Genomic DNA, 25216 nt, shown 5'->3' with positions numbered 1-25216 from the left:
GCGCCTCACCTCAGCTGAGGATGGTGGATTATCCTTTCCTGAAGGATGTTAGGGAGCAGGATATGTTTTTGTGACAAGAGAACCATTACAGCCCAAAAACAGGCCATTTGGCCCTTCAAGTCTGTGCTGAACTATTATTCTTCCAAGTCCAGTGGTTGTCAACCTTTTTCTTTCCACTCACATACCACTTTAAGCAATCCCTATGCCATAGGTGCTCTGTGATTAGTAAGGGATTGCTTAAGGTGGTATGTGGGTGGAAAGAAAAAGGTTGAAAACCACTGTTTTAATCCTACCTAATTGACTCATTATGTGCATGGTTTCATAACTCCAAAAGAAATGGGCCAAAGATAATTTTTCTTAAGCAAAATATTTCAGTAACAATTGGGTCTAGAGCAGTGGTTCTCAACCTTCCCTTCTCAATGACGTACCATCTTAAGCAACCCCTTACTAATCACAGAGCACCGATGGCAGAGGGATTACTTAAAGTGGTACGTGAGTGGAAAGACAAAGGCTGAGAACCATTGGCCCAGTCCCACTGACCTGCACCCATTCCATATCCCTCCACACCCCTCCCATCTATGAAACTGTCCACATTTTTCTTAAATGTTAAAATTAAGCCACTACATCTGGCAGCTCGTAACATACTCCCACTACTTGACACAGCCTGGTTAGTGTAGTGATTTAGCAACCCAATTTCAAATCCCACACTGGCTGTAAAGAGTTTGTATGTTCTCCCTGTGTTTGCGTGGGTTTTCCCCAGTGGTTCCGGTTTCCTCCCACTGTTTGAAACATGCTGGGGGTGTACGTTAATTGGGTGTAAATTGGGTGGCACGGGCTCATGGGCAGGAAGGGCCAAAGTCTAGCAGGGAGTACAGTCCAAATGTTTCTCATATGCTAATCCCTTCATTCCAGGAATCACTCATGTAAATCTTTTCTGAACCCTCTCCAATGCCAGAACATCTTTCTTAAATGAGGAGCTCTAAACTGTACCTTGTACTCCAAGCGAAACCTCACCAGTGCCTTATAAAGCCTCAACATCACATCCCTGCTCTGATATCCCTATCCCTCTGGAAATGAATGTCAACATTACATTCTCCTTCTTCACCACCAACCTGGATGTCAGCCAGGTTACATTTCCAAATTTTGATACTTCTCCCCATCCAAATAGTCGTCTGCCCTTTTATTCCTTCTACCAAAGTGCTTGACCGTACACTTTCCAACATTGTATTTCGCTTGTCACTTCTTTACCCATTCTCCTAATTTATCGAGTCTCTCTGCAGCCTTTCCATTTCCTCCTCACTACCTGCCCCTCCACCTATCTTTGCATCGTTTGCAAACTTAGCCATTTATTCTGCAATCCATATCATTAACGTCCATCTTAAAAGAAGTGGCCCCAAGCGGAGGACCACTGGTAACCAGTAGACGACCAGAATAGGATTCCTTTCTTCCCACTCTCTGCTGATTCACAATGTTCTACCCATGCTAGATTCTTTCCCGTAATCCACGGGCTCTCATTTTGTGAAGCAGTCTCATGTGCAGCCTGAATGATTAAATCCTGCAGCTATTTCTTGCCGTGTCTGATACGAAGGAAGTAATTGTCATTTGGATATGTTTCAATCAGAATATTTTATTGTCAGTGAGCTGGAAGTGCACTCACATGAGCAGTGCTGTTGAAATTGTGTTGGTGCACAGTCTAAGTATTTCACTGCATGATTTCTGGTGTTCGAGAAATAGTCAGTGATCCTGCATCATAATTTAATTTAGAGATACAGCATGGTTACAGGCCCTTCTGGACCACAAGCCTGTGCCACCCAAATTCACCTGTGTGACCAATGAACCTATTAACCCCATGCATTTTGAAGGGTGGGAAGAAACTGGAGCACCCGGACGAAAGCCGCGCAGACACGGGGAGAATGTGCGAACTCGTGGCAGACAGTGATGGAGTTGAACCCGGGTCCTGGCGCTGTACTAGTGCTGCTTTAACCTCTTCTTTTCTCCTGAGTGTTTTCCTTTTCTCTGATAATGTGGTATTAATGTAAGATGACCCTCTCCCTCCACACAACATTAACTGTGGTGGAACAGGCAGCGTTTATCTGCAGTGCGAGTGTCAGCCTCATCATTGCCCATGAGCCCCATCAGACAGCAGGTTCAACTAAGCCCCAACATCTGTAGGTGCTGGAAATCTTGAGCAAACAATGAGCTGCTGGAGGGACTCAGCAGGACGGGAAGCATCTGTGGGGAAAAATGGACACTCCAAGTTTCCGGTCGGGACCATCTGGCAATAAAGGGTCACGACCAGAATTGTCCCCCTCTATCCACCGCACTCATAATATCCTCACAGAACTCCAGCAAATTTGTCAGCCATGACCTGCCCTTCCTGAATCCCTGCTGCGTCTGCCTGAGGGCGCAATCGCTATCCAGATGCCTCCCTATTTCTTCCTTAATGATTGCTTCGAGCAGCTTTTTGTCTACATCCTTTCTTTTTGAAACAGTGGCGGTCACTGAAACAATAGCTTTCTTCCCACCGCAAGGAGCTGCTCGGTGGCCGGAGGATTTGAGTATATGACCACAAGTGGCTCGACTGCAACATCCACCATTCAGCAAAAGCTCAACCTGTTGAGCTGCTCATTCATCTGCCCTGCAGACTTTCCCAGAGTTCAGGTAGTCACAGGCAAACAATCCAAACCTCAAAGATCCAATGCTGCACCAAGCATTTTACGTTTGGGCTGGTTTTGTGCCATTTTTAGACAGTCCCTCAGGGAAAGGCAGCGCATCAGAAATTGCAATTATGCTTATCTGTATGAAAATGAAAATTATAATGGTCAGGACTCATTTGCATACAAAAATGAGCTTAGTAGCAATTACAATTCCTCGACGAATTAAAAAAAGGAAGTGCGCTATTTACATTAATACCCAATCACACCAAAAATATAACACGACTTGCATTTAGGAATTAGAAGTTTCGGAGCTTCAAGCAGAAATTAATAAAGTGGAGGTTGTAAAAGCTGACAAGCCTGTTACATTCTGCATCCTCCAATAAAACCCCAGTTCGGAGTTGCCGTGGAAGTAAAGAGAATAAACTTCATTAATCTCATTTGAATTTAAAGTTAATAATCCCCGGCATCTCATCCAGAACAGCCTTCCATGACTCATCAATCAGCCAACAGGTTTGAGGCGGGAAAGTCACAGGTTTAGAAGGTGCTGACCGGAGAGTGGGTGTTGGGTGCAGTGGAGTGGACATCATGGTCCACAAATGATTGACAAACGTGAGTTCAAATCCCCAACAGGGAATTTAAGTAATTAATTGCAGATGATGGAGGGAAGACTGATGCCCATGATGGCACTGGCAGAGTTTACAACCTGTTCCTGTCCTGTACATTGGCACCTCCATACCAGGCAGTGATGCAACCAGTCAGAATGCTCTCCACGGTTCACCTGTAGAAATTTCCAAACTCTGTGTGTGATCTTGAGCTGCAAGTCACTATTTCCCATGGACAAGGTGGTAAAGAAGGCCTATGACAAACCTGCCTTCTTCGCTTGGGGCACTGAGTAATAACGTCAGGGAGTCATTATGAAGCAGTCGAAAAGTTTAGTTAGGCTGCATTTGGAATATTGTGTGAAGTTCTGGTCATCACACCACAGGAGGATGTGGTGGCTTTAGATAAGATGTAGAAGAGGTTCATGAGGATATTACCCAAATTGGCTATGGGGAGAGATTGGACAAACTTGGGCTGTTTTCTCTGGAATGTCAGAGGCTGAGGGGGGTCCTGATAGTGGTTTATAAAACTGTGAGAGTCATAGACAGGGTAGATAATCAGAATCTTTCTTCCAGGGTGGAAATGTAAATACTAAAGAGCACAGGTTTAAGGTGAGGGGTGAAGTTTTAAAAGGGATGTGCGGGGCAAGTTTTTACCCAGAGAGCAGTGGATGCCTGGGTGCCAGGGGAGGTGGCAGAAAAGGCCTAATAACTGTTAAAGGTATTTAGACAGACATAAAGTGAATGGAAGGGTATAGATCATGTGCAGGCAGCAAATTTGTGATTTAATTTGGGGATTGTGCTCAGCACAGACATGGCAGGCCAAAGGGTCTGTTCTGTTATCGTACAGTTCCATCTCTCCAAGTGTGCAGGTGAGTGGTAACATTTGTGGGGTAGTTGATGGGAATGGAAGAGAAATAAATGAAATTAATGGGAGCTTGATGGACTGCATGAACTTGATGGGCTAAAGGGAGTATTTCTAAGTTTAATGCAAAAACACAGAAACTCAGCAGATCTCTAGCACCCATAGGAAGTAAAGACATAGAACCAACAATTCGGGCCTGAGCCCTTCATCAAGGTACCAGATACTTCCTCAAAGTACCTTGACGAAGGGCTCAGGCCTGAAACATGGTTAAACATCTTTACCTCTGAAGGATGTTGCGGGACTTGCTGAGATCATCCAGCATTTCTGCATTTTTATTACAACCACAGTGTCTTCAGCCCTAAGTGTTTCACTCTTAGTTGAACATCTCCATGATCCATACACCATTTTGGAGAATAGATAAGGGTGGCTGGGAGGAAGACTGGAGTGGAAATTGATTCTACATATTTTCAACGTCGCTCGTGGGTAATTTTCTCATTAACAGTGTGTGAAGGGAAAGGGGTGGTAGGAAGGAGCATTCAGTGACCAGACTGAGGAATGGTGCTGAATTAAAATGCTCAGTCAGAGTACTGCGATTGCTCAGACACGCCTGGGGGTTAATAACTGCGTCACTGAGGATGCCAATACACTGTTTTGGTGCTTACCGTACATACCAGCATATAGGATGATGCAAAACTTTAAAATGTCACTTCCAAACCAGGGTCGTCTTATATGGGGAGTATAAAATCCGAACCTTGACAAGGAAGGCTCAGCGCTTGTGATGCACTGAGGTAGCAGCAAGCAAGCACAAGCTCAGAAAAGACTGAACAACTGATTTTATTCCAGTAGAAGTCTGAACACCAGTTCAAGCCTTGGTGGCTCCCTGTGTGACTGGCTCAGGAGGGGCCGGCTCAGGTATATATTCAGGTCGGCTGATTGACAGCCGGCCAGGTGCAGTCAGCCCCTTAGGTGGTCCCGACAGGTACAGACATCGCCCCCTGCAGTAGGCTGGTGGTCATATCACCACAGCACTCCCCTGCAGCAAGTATACAGTCTGAACCTTGACAGCAAAATCTCAGCAAACCAGTCCAAGTTGGATAGGGTTCTTGCACTATTTTATAAAATTTATTGTTGTAAACTGGTTTATATAATGCTACCACAGAACAACAGATTTTGTGACATGTCCATGACAATAAGTTCTGATTCTGATTTTGGCTGGATTCAGTGGAGGATTCTTGGGCCATTTTCCCAGAAAGTGCACCCTGAGGGTGATTCCGATGTTGTGGCACGTGGGTCCTGTGGACGCAAAAATCACCTGCATAGACAGGACGAGCTTGCATGATCACAGCATAGTTCCCAAACCCCATCTCTTATAAACTGAGCACTGGGATCAGCTGGTAAGTGCCAGACTTGAGGTAGTCTTATACAGCAAGTATAGCTCAAAACCTAAGTGGAAATTCTGCGAGTCGTTTGATACAGGATCGTCTTATACACCAGCATATACGGTATGTGTCTGCCTAGAGACATGAAGACAGCATGTCCTGCGTTGATCCAAGCCAAGGCAAGCAGCAGACGAAGCTTAGGCACGAGAGGAAGGACAAAATCAGTGGTGATGCCCCTCCATGGCTAAATAGTCCACCAGCCAGCATGAGCATTGGCAGACGAGAGACCTGGAAAGTTCCTCAGTTCTCTACCAATCATTTGATGATCCTACCATTGGCTGAGGGGACATGGGAAGGTATCCCATGGTGGCAGGATTTTAAAATAAATCACCATATGCTCCTTTAACAGGCCATTTATAGCCTGTACAGAGTTGATGGCAATCAGATTGGACGGTAGGACCTATGGAGCAGAGCTGTGTCTCTGCTCTCCCCTCGTCTGCACCAGTGGCATCAGTAGATCTGGCTGCACTACCATTTTATTTGAGCAAGCAAGATCCTGTGAAACTCTGACTCCAAACACTCTTCTTCCATCTTTGCAGATGCTGCCTGCCTTGCTAAGCGTTTGGGTGTCTGAAGTGAAGCATTCACGTACAATCTGCTGGAGGAAACCAGCAGGTGCCTCTGTCCATCATCCTGTGTAGGGGAGTATCTGGATGATGTTTGGGTCAGGCCTGTGTAGGGGAGAGTCTGGATGATGTTTGGGTCAGGCCTGTGGAGGGGAGAGTCTGGATGATGTTTGGGTCAGGCCTGTGTAGGGGAGAGTCTGGATGATGTTAGGGTCAGGCCAGTTTAGGAGAGAGTCTGGATGATGTTTGGGTCAGGCCTGTGGAGGGGAGAGTATGGATGATGTTTGGGTCAGGGCTGTATAGGGGAGAGTCTGGATGTTGTTTGAGTCTAGACCGGTTGTGGAGATAGAGTGATTTTTGCAAGTTAAAGGAATTGAGGGGTGTGGATTCCACAGGAATGTGAGAATGGGTAGAAGACCTCACTGAATCATATAGCACCTTACTGAATTGAGGGTGCTAATGGCCTCACCTCCCTCTGGTTCCTATGTGCATAAAACCAGGCAAGAATAATAGGACCTTCTCTTTTTTTTTAAAAATTTTTTATTTTTCACACCATAAATCACAATAGCCATGATATACACTTTTTCTTTTCCACACATTTACAGTGACTTTTTCTCCCTCCCCCCTCCCTCCTCCCAAGCCACCCCCCCACCCCCCCCCCCTCTGAATAATAGGACCTTCCAAGAAAAGATTTTTGATGCAGAGGAGGGATATCTGCCTAGAAATTCAACCACAGTCAATTAGCAACACAGTCACATCCAAGCACAGTCTGCTGTCTCTCATTCATCGCACTCCCTTCAAAGCATCTAAAATTCAAAGGCAGACTCCAATGGGGCTGTGATCTCTGCAGGTTGTTTGTGAGACCACACCTCGATTACACCGGGCCATTTTTGGGCTCCTCATTTAGGTGGGATTGAATTGAATTGTTTCTGGTATGGAGAAGCAGCGAAAGTAATGCTCTCTGGGCAACCTATCCTTGAGTACAACAGGTAGTGTAAAATTTTAAAAAAGCATGGAGCATTGCAGAGGAAAGGTTCCATTAAAACAGTGTAAGGGCAGCACCATTTGGGCTGTGAGAACAGTGGGGAAGAAACTGTCCTTGAACCTGGAGATGCTCAGCTATCTTCTGGGCATTGCAGACAGTTCAGAGAAGACTCACTGCATGGGCTTCAGGGATGAAGGGGTTGTCTAACGAAGAGAGGATAACAGCTTCACTGGAGTTCACAATAATTACACACTTGATTACACACTTCTCTGCACTTTTTAAAAGTTAATTTTAAACCAAATCCCTTAACTGCTTTATTTGGTATTGTGGGGGAGTGACATAGCGTTAACGACATCTCAGCTATACGTATCCGTTTTTATTTCTCTTATGGTGAGGCAGGCGGTGTTGCTCAGACGGGACATTTCCCCGCCTAATCACGCACAATGGCCATGAGACGTCACGTCAGGTTTAAACTTAGAGAAGATTAGAACTCAATTTCTAATATGAATGTAAACTTTCAAACACTGTGGGGACCCTTTTTGAGTTACTTTTACAATCTTTGATTTTTTACGATGGTAAAAGTGTTGACTAATGAGGTCATTTATCACTCTGAGAAGAATTCTGTCCTTTTTTTTGGCCAAACATTTTTCTTTCTTGGTAGTGAGTTTAGATTTCCCTTTTTTATATTATAAAATATCAATACAATACAACTGTTTGATTAAAATGTGGAGTACCTTGGATGAAATGATATGATTTAAGTGCAATGTATCTTTTTGAATTTTAACATCCAGATGTACTCAGCATTTTTGGATGTGAAATTTCAATGTTAATAAAAATATTGTAAAAGAAAGGTATAGAAAAACACAGCAACAGACTCTTAATCCAATGTGTCTGGAATACCCAAATGGAACTAAAACTCGGCTGCTTGCATTTGTTAGATATCCCTCCAACTCTTCATTTTCACCTGTCTGTCCAGAAGCCTCTGAAGTGTCACTATTGCATCTGATCCCACAACTATCCCTGGCAGCCCATTTCAGGCATCCACCACAAAGCAGTAGTGTTACCTTCTCTCTGTCCTAACCAATCTCTGTCTATGTACTGTGTTCTACTGCTGGATGGACTGGGCAGCTCCCAAAATGAGATTTCTCATTTTATGAAGAAGATTCATGAGTGTGAGATCATGCATATCGAGATTCAAGGACAGCTTCTCTCCCGCTGTTATCAGACTTCTGAATCTTCTTCCTGATGGGTGGGGCGGGGGGGGGTGAGAGTGTGTCCGGGGTGGGATGAAAATTTGCAGGTGATGGGGTCGATTGCTGGAGAAACTCAGCAGATCACGCGGCATCCATAGGAAGCAAAAGGGAGTTGACATTTCAGGCCTGGGCCCTTCATCGGGAATGTGGAAGAACACATAGGTGCCTGGATAAAAAGGTGGGGGGGAGGAAGGAAGAGGGGACGGAGCACAGGGGCTGACGGGTAAGAGGTGGATACGGGTGGGAGGATGAAGCTGAGAAGTGATGGGGAGAGGACAGATAGCTCTGGTAAGAGAAAGTAGGGAAGGGTGAGGAGCTGAGAAAGGGAGACAGGGATGATGAAAAGAGGGAGTGAGAGGGAGAGAGAGAGAGAGATTTTGATGCCAGATGGTTGGAGACTGTCCATACGAAATATAAAGTTGCGTTGGTGTCGGTTTGGCAGTGCATGAGGCCATGGACAGATATGTTGACGAAGAAATGGAGTGTGTGTCTGTACTGTTGCAGTGGATAATATTTCCTGGTCTTCAAGCAGCCTCCCCAGTTTAGAGGGAAGTGTGGGTTGATTGATGGTGAGAGGAAAGAGGAGGGGGGTGCAATGAACTGCATTCACAACCCTCTGCAGTATCTTCCTCAAGTACTGGCCAATGTGGAGAAATGTAACACATACTCCAGGGATTCAGTGTGCTTTAAAATGTCCTGTAGCTGAGGAATATTCTCCTTCTTCCTCACAGAGTGCCCTGGGGCACAGCCAACTTTCCTTTGATGTTGGGGATTCCGTTTCTCCCATGACTCAGTTGTCACACACTGCCCCTTCCCTCGCTTTGTCCGCAGCTTCGAAACAGTCGAACCACTAAAGCTGGAAAGATGCACAGTGAGGTCTTCAATAATTAACGGCTTTCAGAAAGATGTATGGCACAATTTGGGGGTTGTGAAATTACACTCCATCAAAAAGTTGCAGTGCAATTAATAAGTCTGATTGCTCCCGATTTTGGTGCCATTTGCCCTGCAGTAATGACATTCCATTAATTGAAATTCAAGAGGCTTTTACTGCCAGGGTTGAGGTGTTTCCTTTGCAGTAATAGGGACAAGGAGGGAACAAAACAGATGGAATTCAATGCAGACAAGTGTGAGGTGCTGCACTTTGGGAGGACTAATCAAGGTAGGACATACACTGTAGGGCACTGAGGAGTGAGTAGAACAGAAGGATCTGGGAATACAGACATAAAATTCCCTGAAAGTGGATAGGGTTGTAAAGAGATTCATAAATCAAATATTAAGTATTGAAGTTAGGATACTATGGTGAAGTTGTACAAGACATTGGCGAGGTCAAATTTGGAGAATTGTGTGCAGTTTTGGTCAACAAACTGCAGGAAATACATCAATAAGATAGACAGAGTGCAGAGAAGATTTACTGGGATGTTGCTGGGATTTGAGGAACCAAGTTACAGGGAAAGGTTAAACAGGTTAGGACTTTATTCCCTCGAGCATCAGAGAATGAGGGGAGATTTGATAGAGGTATACAAAATTATGAGGAGTATAGATAGGGTAAATGCAAGCAGTCTCTTTCTACTGAGGTTGGGTGAGACAAGAACTAGAGGATGTAGGTTCAGGGTGAAAGGGTAAATGTTTAAATGGAATATTAGAGGGAACTTCTTCACACAGAGAGCAGTGGGAGGGTAGAATAACCTGCCAGCTGAAGTGGTGAATGCGGGCTCAATCTTGACATTTAAGAAAAATTTGGACAGGTACGTGGAAGGGAGGGGCATGGAGGGATACGGACTGGGTGCAGGCCAGTGGAACCAGACAGAATAATAGTTCACCACAGACAAGATGGGCTGAGGGGCCTGTTTCTGTGCTGTATTGCTCAATGGTTTTATGTTTTAAATTGTAAGTTTGTGACACCAAGGTTCCTTCCTCACCTTCTTGAGTCACATTTTTGGGCAAGGAAACCTACACCTGGAGTCATCAGGCATTGTGGACAGAGGCAGGGCTGGACTCCGCCTCACTCCCAGGAAGATGGTCGTGATCATCAGAGGTTCGTTATCCCACCCCCAGGATTTCACAGCAGGGAGTTCCCTGGTGCTGAGAGCCAGGCCCAACTATCCATAGGGCTGAGAACAGGGCCCAACTCTCCCTGGGTGGTGAACTGGGCCCAACTATCCCTGGGTGGTGAACTGGGCCCAACTGTGCCTGGGTGGTGAACTGGGCCCAACTCTGCCTGGGTGGTGAACTGGGCCCAACTCTGCCTGGGTGGTGAACTGGGCCCAACTGTCCCTGGGTAGTGAACTGGGCCCAACTCTGCCTGGGTGGTGAACTGGGCCCAACTCTGCCTGGGTGGTGAACTGGGCCCAACTCTGCCTGGGTGGTGAACTGGGCCCAACTCTCCCTGCTCCTTCGATGGTTCAGATCGGCATCATTGCTGATGATGAATTGATTGTCCAACAGGATCATAATATACCCATGTACAAAAATACACGCAGGAGGACGAGTTTAAGATGAGGAGGAGTGAAATGCCAAGGTCTGCAGATGCTGTGATTGCAGTAAAAACACAGAAATACTGGAGGGATCCAGCAGGTCTCGCAGTGTCCACAGGAAGGAAAGATAGATAACCTAAACCTGACTAGATACAGACTGGGAGATCATTTCTCTGAGCACTTTCGCTCTGTCCACAGCAGTGACAGGGAGTTCCCAGTGGCCAATCATTTCAATTCCCAGTCCCATTCCCATGCTGACGTCCATGTCTTCATGTACTGACAAACAAAGGCCACCTGTAAATTGGAGGAGCAACATCTAATTTTCCATCTGGGCACTCTCTAACTGGATGGCATTAACATCAACTTCTCCCTCTCATCCCCATCCCTCTGCCTTCTTTCCTCCAGCCTCCACCCCCTTCCCTCTCCATTCACAGAGTATCTTTATCTTTGCTCTATAATGTGCACTATTTCACCAGCTCAGTTTCTCCAGCATCGTATTTTTACTTCAATCATGGTATCAGGAGACTTTTGTGCCTTACTCAAAGTTTGGGCCTGAGTTCCCCTTGAAGAAGGGCGCAGACTCAAAACATTGGTCGTATCTCTTGATCCCTTGAAGAAGGTTCTCAGGCCTGATATGTCGGTTATACCAATATATCTTTACCTCCTGTGGATGCTGCAAGACCTGCTGAGTTCCTCCAGCATTTCTGTGTAAAGGAGGAGGGAGATGTTTGGGGCAAATATTTTATACAGAGAGGAGTGGGTGCCTGTAATGGGCTACTGGGAGTAGTGGAGGAAGCAGTGGAGGTTTCCAAAGAGATCCATGATTATGATGAAGGGATATGTACTGGATCAGGTGCAGGCAGCGGAGTTCCAGTTATTGAGAATGAGAATTAGTTTATTTTCATACACACCAAAATTCTTGCTGCATTCAAACAGGTATATGTTAAAAAAATTAAAAATTCAATAAATACAGAAGATTGATAGAGAATATGTATTCACAATAATTCTAGAGCAAACAAAGTGACTTACAGTAGTGTAGAACAGCCATTCTTAGTGTTTTTTTTGGCGATGGCTCCCTTAGGACTCTGCTCAAAGTTTATTGGCCCCCTTCCCTGTGAAGCAGTCAAGTTTAGTTGGTTTCTTCCACACTTCTCTCCTACCAACTACATAAGAAACATAAAAATATCTGTTATGTGAGGTGAAAAGGAAATATCGCTTTTCGTCAAATGTGCTGTGCCCCCCCCACCCCCCAACCAGGGGTCCTCTGGCCCCTGTTGAGAATGGCTGGCACAGACAGTCCTGTTGTGGTGTCAGAGCGGTCCCTGGTTAGTGTAATGTGGGGAGGTTCAGGAGCCTGATGTTGGAAGGAAACTGTGGGTTTGATTTTGATATCATGTTTGGCGCAAACTCATGGGCCGAAAGGCTTGTTTCACACAGTTGGTTCAGCCCTTCTCTCCAGACTTTCCTACCCCCAAGTTTGTGCAACGTCTCCATCCCTAGAAGTGTCATGTGACAGAATAAACCATGTCCTGAAACACTCCACATCCTCTCAAAGGAAGATCGGTGGCTCCACTCCAGACCTGCGTTGGTATATCGGGCAGTATTCAATGGTCTCTCATCATTTTCCTATCTTTGCTGCTCCTTCCCATTCTTGGCAGTTCTGCATTGCCTTTGTTGTGTTATTGCCTTGTCAGGAAAACTGGAGGATTTCACATGTAAATAGTCATATGAAAGGAGAACATCTTGTGCATCCTCAGTGAGGCTGGTAGTAAACCTCGGCCAGGATTGCGTGGGAATGGAGTCAGCCTTTTGAACATGGCTGCAGATGTGCCCATACACAGGAACCTTTGCCTTGTGATAGTGACAACGGTCCAGACCAGCCTGAAAAACCAGGACTGAATCACTGGAGTGGCCCACTTCTCGAATTGTCATTGGGTGACTCAATGGCACTGGAGGCAGAGCTATTGCTTCCTAGCTCCAGTGACCAAAATTTCAGATTTCAGATTCAGTGTCAGAGTACGGGCATGACGCCACATACAACCCTGAGATTCTTTTTCCTGTGGGTGAAGCAGAATCACCACTTATTAGTAGTGTAAACAACAACTATACACAGCATATATTCCTGAACCTGGTGGTGTGAGTCTTGTGGCACCTATGCCTCTTTCCTGATGGCAGCAGCGAGAACAGAGCGGATGCTGAGTGGTGCAGATCCTTGATGATTGCTGCTGCTCTCAGACGGCAGTGATCCCTGCAGATGTTCTCGATAGCAGGGAGAGTTTTGCCTGTGATGTTCTGGGCTCTTGCAGGGCTTTATGCTCGAGGGTATAGATGTCTGCATGTCAGACCGTGATGCAGCCGATCAGCACACTTTCCACCACACATCTGCAGATATTTGCCAGGGTTTCTGGAATTTTACCAGACCTCTGCAAACTCCCAAGGAAGTGGAAGTGCTGATGTACTTTCTTCACGTGCTTGGTTCTGGTCTTACATACTATCTATGGTAAAGGAAATAATAATGAGTTTATTGAGTGCAATGCTTAGGTGCACCACAATTTATACTTGCTGCAGCCACACAGGTAGGTAGGAGCCCCCAACTACAGTGGTATACATTGTTACCCCAATACAGAAAGAGATAATAAATAAATATTCACAGCTACAGTTGGTGCAAGCGAAAAAATAGGTGAAATAATTCCTTCCAAGTGAAGCAATATTTCACTTGTGAGTCTGCAGGGGTCATCTACAGCATCTGGTGTTCTCGTTGTGGTCTCCTCTACACCGGCAAGACTGGGTGCAGACCAGGAGATCGCTTAGTTGAGCACCTCAGCTTTGTCTGCCTCAATAATGTGGATCTCCTAACAGCCACCCATTTCAATTCCCCACCCCACTCCTTTCCTGATACATCTGTCCATGGTCTCATGCACTGCCAGACTGAGACCACCCGCAAATTGGAAGAACATATTCCACCTGGGCCCCTTCCAACCGGATGGCATTAATATAGAATTCTCCGGTTTCCTTTTGCCTCCCCTCCCCACCAATCTTTCCCTACGTCTCCTCTCCCTTAGCATTTTCCTTTTCCCTCTGTCTTCAATACACCAGCTCTGCTTTCACAGGGCCCAAATCAACCCCCCTTCCCCAGTTAATTCTCACTTCTCCTCACTCCTGTGTGACATCCATATTCAATTAATGCCTCTTGTCCTTTGGCCTGTACTTCTCCCCCTGACTTTTCCTTCAATGCAGGCACCTGCCTGCTTTCCTTTTTTTGAATATTTTATTTGTTTCCATACATATTAATATCAAGGTTCAAAAAGTCATATAACCATATCAAATCCATTATACATGACTTATCAGATAACCTCCGAAAAAGCCCCAAAAACCCCCCTCCCACGGGAAAAAAAAGAGGAAAGAAAGAGAAAAGAAAGAAATTGTAATTACGAGGAAGAAAAGAAGAAGAAAGAAGCAAACCCGGTTACCAAAGTATCACCACCATTCACTCAATTTTATTTATTTATTTGTTTGTTTATTCCAAGGAATTAACGAGGTTTCGAGAAAACCTTTTATAAATTTATACCTACAATATGTAAACATGGGCACCAAATTTTCAGAGAGATCTCATATTTATTCCTTAAATGATATGTAATCTTCTCAAGAGGTATATAACTATGTATTTCCTTGAGGCCTCTTTCCATTCCTAAATGCACTCCTCTCTGTCAACTTTAAAACATTTAATATCAGAGTCAGATCGAATCAATTCTACTAATGGTTTCTATTGTTAAAATAAATAAAGCTGGAGATAATGGACACCCTTGTCTGTTAGATCTAGCTAAACGAAAAGATGCAAACATGTGCCCATCTGTTACAACTTTAGCTTTTGGACCATTATATAAACCAATGGTTCTCAACTTTTTTCTTTCCACTCACAAACCACTTTAAGTAATCCCTGTGCCACAGGTGCTCTGTTATTAATAAGGGATTGCTTAAGGTGGTATGTGGGTGGAAAGAAAAAGGTTGAAAACCAATTTTAATTGTACCCAATTGACTCGTTATGTGCACAATTTCACAGCTCCAAAGGTAATGGGCCAATGACAATTTTTCTCAAGCAAAATATTTCAGTAACAATTAGGTCTAGAGGAGCGATTCTCAACCTTCCCTTCCCACTCACATACCATCTTAAGCAATCCCTTACTAATCACAGAGCACCGATGGCAATAGGGATTACTTAAAATGGTACGTGAGTGGAAAGAAAAAGGTTGAGAACCACTGGTTTACAGCATCTGGTCTTTGCAAGTAAAGTTTGAGGGATCTTAAATTTTAAATTTAATATAAATGTGTAAATTTAGACATACAGCATGGTATTTTGGCCAATTACACCCAATTAACCTATATGTTTCAAACGGTGGGAGGAAACCGAAGCCCCAGGGAAAATCCATGCAGACACAGGGAGAATGTATAAACTCCTTACAGACGGCACTGGATTCAAACCCCGGTCCCAATGGCAGGCACTGTAACAGTATTGCTTTAACCGGTATGCCAACCGTGCTGCCCCGTGCTGTGCACAACATGTCTTCTGTGTTTCCCCAAATGACAACAATGACTGCGTCAGGGGAGCTTCAGCAGTGGTGAGAAGATTCCTGAAGGAACAACAGAAAATGGAGAGACAACATCTCAGGCTGAGACTCTCCATGATTTCGGGAGCCAGGAGGCAACTGGAGCTTGGGGTCACCTCTGGACCAGACAGGAGGCCATGCGGCTACTGAAGTAATGGGGTCACAGGAGGCAGGGACATCATGGGAGGCAGCTGAATCCATAGATACCCAGTGTCTCTGAGGGGACATCCTTTTGCTTCCCTTTCTCATCTTGACAGGGGTGCTGAACTAATGTCATCTCCTTGTGTGACTTTACAGCGCAAACAAAAATAAACTCATCCATTCGTAAAAGATTCCTGAATTTTGAATCTTGAATGGAAAAATGCATGCCTTTCCCTCTGAAGTCTCAGCAGGGGACATCATAAACAAGGCAAGAATATGTATGATCTGCTCATGTGAATGTTATTCAGCCGCTCAACAGGACTTGAGATAAAGAGAGATGAGTCACAGGGAACTGGATGGAATTTTATGATTAATGCATCGCACTTTCACTGTGGAGAAATAGAATTGGATTTCAGCCGATGGAGAGGTTTGAAAGCATCCTCCTCATAACAGATGTAAGGAGAGGAAGGGAAATAATTAGGCACTAATTGGTATTTAATTGGTAATCTCAATCAGAGAGAGAAGTGAAACTAGAGGGAGATGAGAGACTTAAGGACTGCTCTGGGATGCAATTAGAAGCTCCAAAGGCAGGGAACCGAACCTTTACTCTGAATCCAACCTACACTTTGTGAAAATTAACTGTCCCACTCTGACGGAGAAGATAGGTCTTGCCTGGACAGGAGGTTGAGAGATGGACAAGAATTCAACAGGAATTGAGGTTGAGAGATGGACAAGAATTCAACGGGGATTGGGGTGAGTGAGAGAAGGAGAGAGAATGACAGAATAAGAGAGAATGTGTGTGTGTGTGAGAGAGAGAGAGAATGAGAGAGAGAGAATGAGAGAGAGAGAAATCTGATAGAGATCAACTAAGAGATACTGAGCAAATGTGTGTGTAAGAGAGAGAGGAAGGGGAAGAGGAGAAGACTGAAAGAAAAAGGGGAGGGGAGAAAGCTAGAGAGAGAGAGAGAGAGTGTGTGTGTGTGTGTGTGTGTGTGTGTGTGTGTGTGTGTGTGTGAGAGAGAAGAAAAATAGAGAGTGAGGAAGAGGAACAGAAAAATAAAAGCCCTTTTTATGGTGCAATTGCATATTGAAGCCGACTCAATGAAAAAAAGATGAATTAACCTTTTATGGAGAAGGTCTATTCTATAAGCTGATCCAGCATTGCCTTCATACTGAGCAGCGTCAGGAGCCGTCTTCTCGAGCTGAGGGAGGCGGGGTGAGTGGTGCAGTAGCACCACCCATCACCGTGAAGTCAAACATCCACACCGAGAAGGGAAAGCGGGCTATATCCGAAATGGTGTCCGAAGAGCAGGTAAGAGTGCTGGTGGAAATCTGTTCAAGCAGCCTTGGGCAGATCTCCAACGCAATGTTTACTGCCGAGTGCACATACGGGATTTTAAAAATGGCGCTCCTGGGTCACAGGCTGATGACATCATCAACCCGCCCCTTTGCAGCCGCTTTCAGCGGCATTGCCTTTATGGAGGAGGTGGAGCAACCTCCCTCCACCTCTGAGGGAACCCTCCAGACGGATCGGAGTTCACCTGCTGAATCCGCCCTTGGAGCTTTTATGAAGGTAAATGAAGCGATGTAAAAAGGCCTAAAGAGAGAGAACTGGTTAGTGAGGCCAGAACTAGGGGACATAGCCTCAAGATCCAGGGTAGTAGATTTAGGTCGGAGATAAGGAGAAACCTCCTTCCCCAGAGGGTGGTGAATTGGTGGAATTCGCTGATCATTGAAGCAGTGGAGGTGACCTCAGTAAGGATATTTAAGACAGGTTGGATAGATTTTTACACAGTAGGGGAATTAAGGGATATAAGGAAAAGGCAGGTAGGTGGAGATGAGCCGATCATCAGATCAGCCGTGATCTCGATGAATGGTGGAGTAGGTTCGACGGGACGGATGGCTGACTCCCGTTTCTAGTTGCTATGTTCTGGAAAGTGAGAGTGGAGGTGTTACAGAGAATCATTGATAATAAGACATAATTGGACAACTCTTTTAAAGAACCAGCAGATAGAATGGATAGAGTGGCTGAATATCAGTGAAAAATGTGATCCAGTGCCACTTACAGGCAGGGCTCTCAGAGAGTGATGTATCCATCCAGTTATTCAGCTCACCTCCCTGGCATATAACCATATAACAATTACAATACAGAAACAGGCCATATCGGCACTAGTACCACCTACCTGCTCCCTGCCCATAACCCTCCAACCCCCTCACATCCATGTACTCATCCAACCTCCTCTTAAATGACAAAATTGACCCTGCTGTAAACACCTGTTCCGGAAGGTCATTCCACTTAGTCACCACTGTCTGAGTGAAGAAGGTTCCCCTCTTGTTACTTCTAAAGTTTTTCCCCCAACCCTTAAATTATGACCCCTCGTTCCAATCTCTCCTACTCTCAAGGGGGAGAGCCTATCTGATGCTTTGCTATCTATTCCCCTCATAATTTTATATACCTCTATCAAATCCCCCCTCAACCTTTTACGTTCCAATGAATAAAGACCCAGTCTACTCAATCGTTCTCTGTATTCTAGATACTGCAATCCAGGCAACATTTTAGTAAATCTTCTCTGTTCCCTCTCTACCTTATTGATATCCTTCCTATAATTTGGAGACCAGAACTGCACACAATATTCCACACTTGGCCCCACCAGTGCCTTGAACAATCTCAATATCACCTCCCAGCTCCTATATTCTATGCTATGATTTATAAAGGCCAGCATACCAAAGGCCTTCTTCACTACCCTATCTACATGAGAATCAATCCACTTTCAAAGAACACTGAACTATAATTCCAAGATCTCTCTGTTCCTCTGCATTCCTCAATGCCCTCCCCTTCACTGCATATGTCCTATTTTGATTATTCTTCCCAAAATGAAGCTCTTCACACTTATCTACATTAAACTCCATCTGCCACCTTTCATCCCACTCTTCTAAGCAGTCCAAATCCTTCTGATGTCCCAGAAAACCATCCTCACTCTCCGCAACTCCCCCTATTTTTGTATCATCCGCATGTTATCCGCAATGCACCCCACAGTCCCCTGGCAGTGTTACAGGTTCAGATACAAGTTTATAATCATCTGACTGTGCATATACTACCTGACAAAACAGCATTTCTCTGCACCACGGTGCACACATGGACACACAATACACACAACTGTCTCATGTACACATAAAGATATAATTTGAAATAAATAAATATATTCTGGAATGATTTACTCAGTTACAGTTACAGCCTGTGGGAAGAAGCTATTTCCCAGACTGGCATCCCCGATTTTGATGCTCCTGTACCTGCTTCCTGAGGGCAGTGGGTCAAAAATACTGTATGCTGATTGGAAAGGGCTCTCAATAATTCTTTCAGCCCTATTTAAGCAATGGTCCCAGTGACTGTTGTCAATAGAGGAATGAGAGACCCCAGTGATCTTTTCGGGCATTTTGATGAACCTCTGGATTGACTTCCAGTCTGGAGCTTTCCAGCTACCATCCCACACAATGATGCAGATGGACAGGAACTCTCAAATGTTGTCAAAATGGGGGCCTTATCCTCCTCCACCTCCTTCAGAAGCGTAGGCACTGCCATGCATGCCCAATTAATGAGGAGGTGTTGTTTGTCCAGGATAGGTCATCCTCTCACATAGATCCTCTCTGATCTCTGTCCCAGGCCAGTGCTACTGTGAGAGATCCTTGTGCAACTGCAGTCTGAGCAGCTGCCAGGCCTTCTGGGATTGGGTGTGAGCTCTGGGCTGACGCCCATGCTTGCTCCAGATATGCTCCGTCTGTCCAGGCACCTGCACTCCACATGCCAGGAGCCTGCATGCCTTCCTTCCTGGCCTCCCCCTCCTTAGTCCCTTGCTTCTCCCGTTCTGCCCAAAAGACAAGGAGAGAGGGAAGGCCAGATGTTGAAGGAGGAAATTGACACAAGCAACATCAAAGTACAGGATGGAGGAGAGTGGTAACAGATAATTAGCAGGCAGCAATGAATAATTAACCTAGGTAATTTCTTTAATGTGCAAAACAATGCCAGAAAAGAACCAAGTGTTTAATACAACAACAAATGAAGTATTTGAAGAACTAGCTCATGGGAATACCGCAGACAAAGAGAGGGAATTAGAATAACAGTGGGAGGCAGAAGTGGAAAGAAAGAATTATCTGGTGAATTGATAGATTATTCTACAATGTAATTCCCACACGAGACGCACTGGGAAACATTGATGTGCGATGTATATTCTGCAAGATAATGCTGTGGAAACTGCTGGAACGGACAAAAGATTCCACTGAGTTGAGCCCAGAAGTGGAGCAATGATGGCAAAACTGCTGCCTCAGCAGTTACAGAGACCCTGGCTCCATCCTGACCTCAGGTACTGCCTGTGTGGAGTTTGCAGGCTCCCCCATGAAGGTGTGGGTGCTCCGGTGTCTCTCCCACATCCCAGAGCTGAGGGTCAGTAGGTTCACTGGCTGGTGATAAATTACCTTGGTGTGTGGATGTGTAGCTAAAGAATTAGAATCAGGTTGATTGTCATGAACGTGTCAGGAAATTTGTGTTTTGTGGCAGAAGAGCTGTGCAAAACAAGATTAAAAAATTAATATAAATTACAATTCTGTAAATGCAAGATTTAAAAGATAAAAACTCGTGTATAAAAAGAGAAAGTGAGGTAGTGTCTGTGGTTCAATGTCCATTCAGAAATCTGATGGCCGAGGGGAAAGACCTGTTTTTGTACCGTTGAGTGTTTTTCTTCAGACTCCTGTACCTCCTTCCTGATGGTAGCAGAGTGAAGAGGACATGGCCTGGTGGTGAGGGTCCTTGGGGATAGAGGCTGCTTTCTTGAGGCACCATTTCTTGTAGACATCCTTAATGGAGTGAAGACTGGCACCCATGATGGTGCTGGCTGAGTTCCCCTAAAACTTCTGCTCAAAATTTATGGGCCCCCCTCCCTGAAGCAGTAAAGTTCGAGATCAAAATCAAGATTCAATTTATTTTCATGAAATAAAGACTGTGCAATATTACACAGAATTTGTTTACACCTGCTGCAAGGCAGATGGATTCACCATCAGCAGAAATTGCCTGAAGCTCCTCTTACAGTCAGAAAATAAGAAGCAAAAGAGAGTCCCCTCAGAGTCACTGAGTGACCGCCTCCTGCGCTGCCGCAGCCCCCACAGCCACAGAGAGTCCAGTCCAATACTTCGGCAGCCCAAGCTCCAGATCCAAACCTCCAACGTGCTCAGGAGCCCTTCAGCACCCTCGGCACCCTCTCGCATTCCTGTTCCGATACCTGCTAGTCTCCAGTAGCCCGCAGCCCGGTGCTAATCCCTTGACCACCATCGCCAGCAGCCCACCTCTCTTCAAGCCCCTAACGGTCCTCCGCCTGAGTGTGTCTTCAACCACACAGCCCTTCACTGGTCTGCCACCGTGGTCACCGTCCCATGATTCATCTCCTCTGCTTCTTCTTCTCAAACAGGGGGTGGTCTCCGTGTTTTTTGGGGCCCCGCACCAGTCCTCTGCTTCTGTAACCCCTCGTGCTGCTGACGATCATAGGTGCCATCATCTTGAAGAGTTGAAGAGACTTGGTGGAGATTACATTTGGAATACTGTGAATGGTGCTGGTCTCTTGATTTAATGATGGATATGAACACACTAGAAATAGTCAGAGACGAACACATACATGGAATAGATGGGTATCTGGACTGGAGTGAGTACTGAATTAGAACATAGAACAGCACAAGAGCAGCCCCTTCAGCCCACGATCTCTGCCCTAACCATGATTGCACATTAAACAAAATCTCTGCTGCCAGCAGATCCATATACCTCCACCTACCCACAATATTTTTGTGTCCATCTATAAGTCTCTTGAACACCACTATTGTATCTGCTTCCACCACTACCCCTGGCAGCTTGATCCAGGCACCCACCACTCTCCCTTAAACTTTCCACCCCACCTTAAACCAGCAGAAGTAAGTCAGTCTCCACCCTGTGGGACCATCTCAGGTGAAGAAGGTCTCTCCCTTCCTTGTTTCTGTAACTCTCCACCCCCCTCCAGCCCTATAACTCTCCCATCTATCTCATGATCCCAGTCACTCACCCTTGACCTATCGGCTCCCTGAACCTTTCTGCCTCTCTCTTCATTATACGAAGCACTTCAAAGCCTCCGAACCACATTATTGGTCACTGGTAAAATGCTGAAGTTGCTCCAGAGATTGGGCAATGCCTGCAGACAGAGAAAAACAATGTTAACACTGGGTTTGATGTCCTTCCACACCAAGTCACTGTCATGTTCCTGGCCTGCTGAACACCATTTAATTTTATTTTAGTTATGCACCATCTGCAGTATTTTGACTTCCCACCGGTGGGATCGATGTAAATCCTTGTTTGCTTTAGTTGTGGCAAAGCTGATTTTGACGGTTTTTACCATGGTTGAGGTGCTTTGATTTTTTTTTCATAAAACATTGCGACAGAAACCAGCCTCAACATTCACTGATTTCTGCTGCTGGGAGACATAAGGAGCTTCTCCACTTTAAATGATAAATCACCATGTTCAAAATCATTCTTGACAACTTCTCATAGATCAGTGATTCCCCTGCTTTCATGGGGCCTGGATCTGAAGAGTGATTGCTGGTTGTGTAAGTGAGGTGGTGATTCACCACAGAACACCAGCGTCTCGGTATGTAGAGGTAAGAATACTTTAAAAAAAACTGACCATCCAGTCATACAGCAGGGAAACAGGCCCTTTGGTTCCACATCCACACTGACCCAACTGACTATCTGAGCAAGTCCCATTTGCCTGCATTGGGTCCACATCCCTTTAAGCATTTCTTATTCATCCATCTGACCAAATGTCATTTGAATGCCGTAATTGTCCACACCTCTACCCCTTTCTCTGCCAAAACCACCGAAATGCTGGAGGAACTCAGCTGGTCTTTTCAGCAGCTATAGGAGACAAAGCCGCACTGTGATTCTGGGAGAATATTCTCGGCGACACTAGGTATTATTCTATTTAGTAGAATCCTAGCGAAGATTTTGCCTGCAATGGAGAGCAACGTGATTCCCCTGTAGTTTGAGCAGTCTGATTTCTCGCCTTTGTTTTTGTACAGGGTGATGATGGTGGCATCACGAAGATCCTGAGGCAGTTTACCTTGGTCCCAACAAAGCTTGAAAAACTCATGCAGTTTGAATGAGGAACTACTGACATGGTCTTTGCCCTCAGACAGCTCCAAGAAAAATGCAGAGAACGAAACAAAGGACTCTACATCACCTTTGTTGACCTCACCAAAGCCTTCGACACCGTGAGCAAATACTAGAGCGCATCGGATGTCCCCCAAAGTTCCTCAACATGATTATCCAACTGCACGAAAACCAACAAGGTCGGGTCAGATACAGCAATGAGCTCTCTGAACCCTTCTCCATTAACAATGGCATGAAGCAAGGCTGTGTTCTGGCACCAACCCTCTTTTCAATCTTCTTCAGCATGATGCTGAACCAAGCCATGAAAGACCCCAACAATGAAGACGCTGTTTACATCCGGTACCGCACGGATGGCAGTCTCTTCAATCTGAGGCGCCTGCAAGCTCACACCAAGACACAAGAGAAACCTGTCCGTGAACTACTCTTTGCAGACGATGCCGCTTTAGTTGCCCATTCAGAGCCAGCTCTTCAGCGCTTGACGTCCTGCTTTGCGGAAACTGCCAAATTGTTTGGCCTGGAAGTCAGCCTGAAGAAAACTGAGGTCCTCCATCAGCCAGCTCCCCACCATGATTACCAGCCCCCCCACATCTCCATCGGGCACACAAAACTCAAAACGGTCAACCAGTTTACCTATCTCGGCTGCACCATTTCATCAGATGCAAGGATCGACAATGAGATAGACAACAGACTCGCCAAGGCAAATAGCGCCTTTGGAAGACTACACAAAAGAGTCTGGAAAAACAACCAACTGAAAAACCTCACAAAGATAAGCGTATACAGAGCCGTTGTCATACCCACACTCCTGTTCGGCTCCGAATCATGGGTCCTCTACCGGCACCACCTACGGCTCCTAGAACGCTTCCACCAGCGTTGTCTCCGCTCCATCCTCAACATCCATTGGAGCGCTTACATCCCTAACGTCGAAGTACTCGAGATGGCAGAGGTCGACAGCATCGAGTCCACGCTGCTGAAGATCCAGCTGCGCTGGATGGGTCACGTCTCCAGAATGGAGGACCATCGCCTTCCCAAGATCGTGTTATATGGCGAGCTCTCCACTGGCCACCGTGACAGAGGTGCACCAAAGAAAAGGTACAAGGACTGCCTAAAGAAATCTCTTGGTGCCTGCCACATTGACCACCGCCAGTGGGCTGATATCGCCTCAAACCGTGCATCTTGGCGCCTCACAGTTTGGCGGGCAGCAACCTCCTTTGAAGAAGACCGCAGAGCCTACCTCACTGACAAAAGGCAAAGGAGGAAAAACCCAACACCCAACCCCAACCAACCAATTTTCCCCTGCAACCGCTGCAATCGTGTCTGCCTGTCCCGCATCGGACTTGTCAGCCACAAACGAGCCTGCAGCTGACGTGGACTTTTTACCCCCTCCATAAATCTTCGTACGCGAAGCCAAGCCAAAGAAGAAGGAGACAAAGATATATTCCTGACGCTTCGAGCCTGAGCCCTTCCTCAAGGAAAAATCAGAAAAGGCGGAAGCAAAATATAACAGGAAGTCTCAGAATTCAAACAACGGGGGAGGAATCCAGACCAACAAAAGGTGTTAATTGGATGTGATAAGGGACTAGGTAGGATGTATCATGCTCGGGCGAAAGGAGACAGGGAATGGAGAGAAGATGGGGGAATAAGTTGAGGGGGGGGTGAGTTTAATGAAAGCCAGATAGGTTGATATTAATGGCATCCAGTAGGAGGGTGCCCAGTTAGAATTAATTTTTTTTAAACATTTAGACAATCAACATGGTAACAGGCCATTTTAGCCCAAAAGTCCGTGCTGCCCAATTTACACCCAATTAACCCACAACCCCAGTACATTTTGAAGGGTTGGAAGAAACTGGAGCCCCCGGGGAGAATGTACAAACTCTTTACAGACAGCACAGGATTCAAACCCTGGTCCTGATCACTGGTGCTGTAACAGCATTCCGCAAACCACTACACCATCCATGCAAGATGAGGTGTTGTTCCTCCAATTAACACCTTTTGTTGGTCTGGATTCCTCCCTCGTTGTCTGAATTCTGAGACTTTCTGATATATCCTGCTTCCGCCATTTCTGATTTTTCCTTGAGGAAGGGCTCAGGCCCGAAATGTTGGGAATATATCTTTGTCTCCTATAGCTGCTGAAAAGACCAGCTGAGTTCCTCCAGCATTTCGGTGTGTTTACTAGACACTGTCTGCAGCCTATCGTGTTTCACCCCCTTCCTCTGGCAGTTCGTTCCGTATTCCCACCACCCTCTGTGTGAAGAAGGTGCCCCAGGTCTTCCCTCTCATCTTAAACCTGTGCCCTCTAATTTTAGACTCCCTTACCCTGGGAAAAAGACAGTGACTATCCACGTTATCCATATATTAGCCATTTGTTATGGTGGAGGGGTGGGGGGTGGTGGGGTGGGGAGGTCTCATCGAAACGTCCTGAATATCTGATGGGCTACACAGAGTGGATGCTTCCAGAT

At 45.7% G+C, this 25216-nt stretch overlaps 1 long non-coding RNA gene across 1 annotated transcript; it reads right to left on the bottom strand.

The window, feature by feature from the left end:
- Positions 1 to 6807: 6807 nt before the first annotated feature.
- Positions 6808 to 21780, bottom strand: LOC138743919 (uncharacterized). The gene is made up of 3 exons (XR_011345115.1): positions 21661 to 21780; positions 11868 to 12001; positions 6808 to 9220 (listed from the first exon to the last, which is right to left on the bottom strand). It is a non-coding gene; the product is annotated as an uncharacterized lncRNA (long non-coding RNA).
- Positions 21781 to 25216: the final 3436 nt, after the last annotated feature.

Source organism: Narcine bancroftii, chromosome 10, assembly GCF_036971445.1.
Source record: "Narcine bancroftii isolate sNarBan1 chromosome 10, sNarBan1.hap1, whole genome shotgun sequence".
Classification (NCBI taxonomy): Eukaryota; Metazoa; Chordata; class Chondrichthyes; order Torpediniformes; family Narcinidae; genus Narcine; species Narcine bancroftii.
Note: the sequence above shows the minus strand (reverse complement) of the source record. Positions and strands in the feature narration are given on the sequence as shown.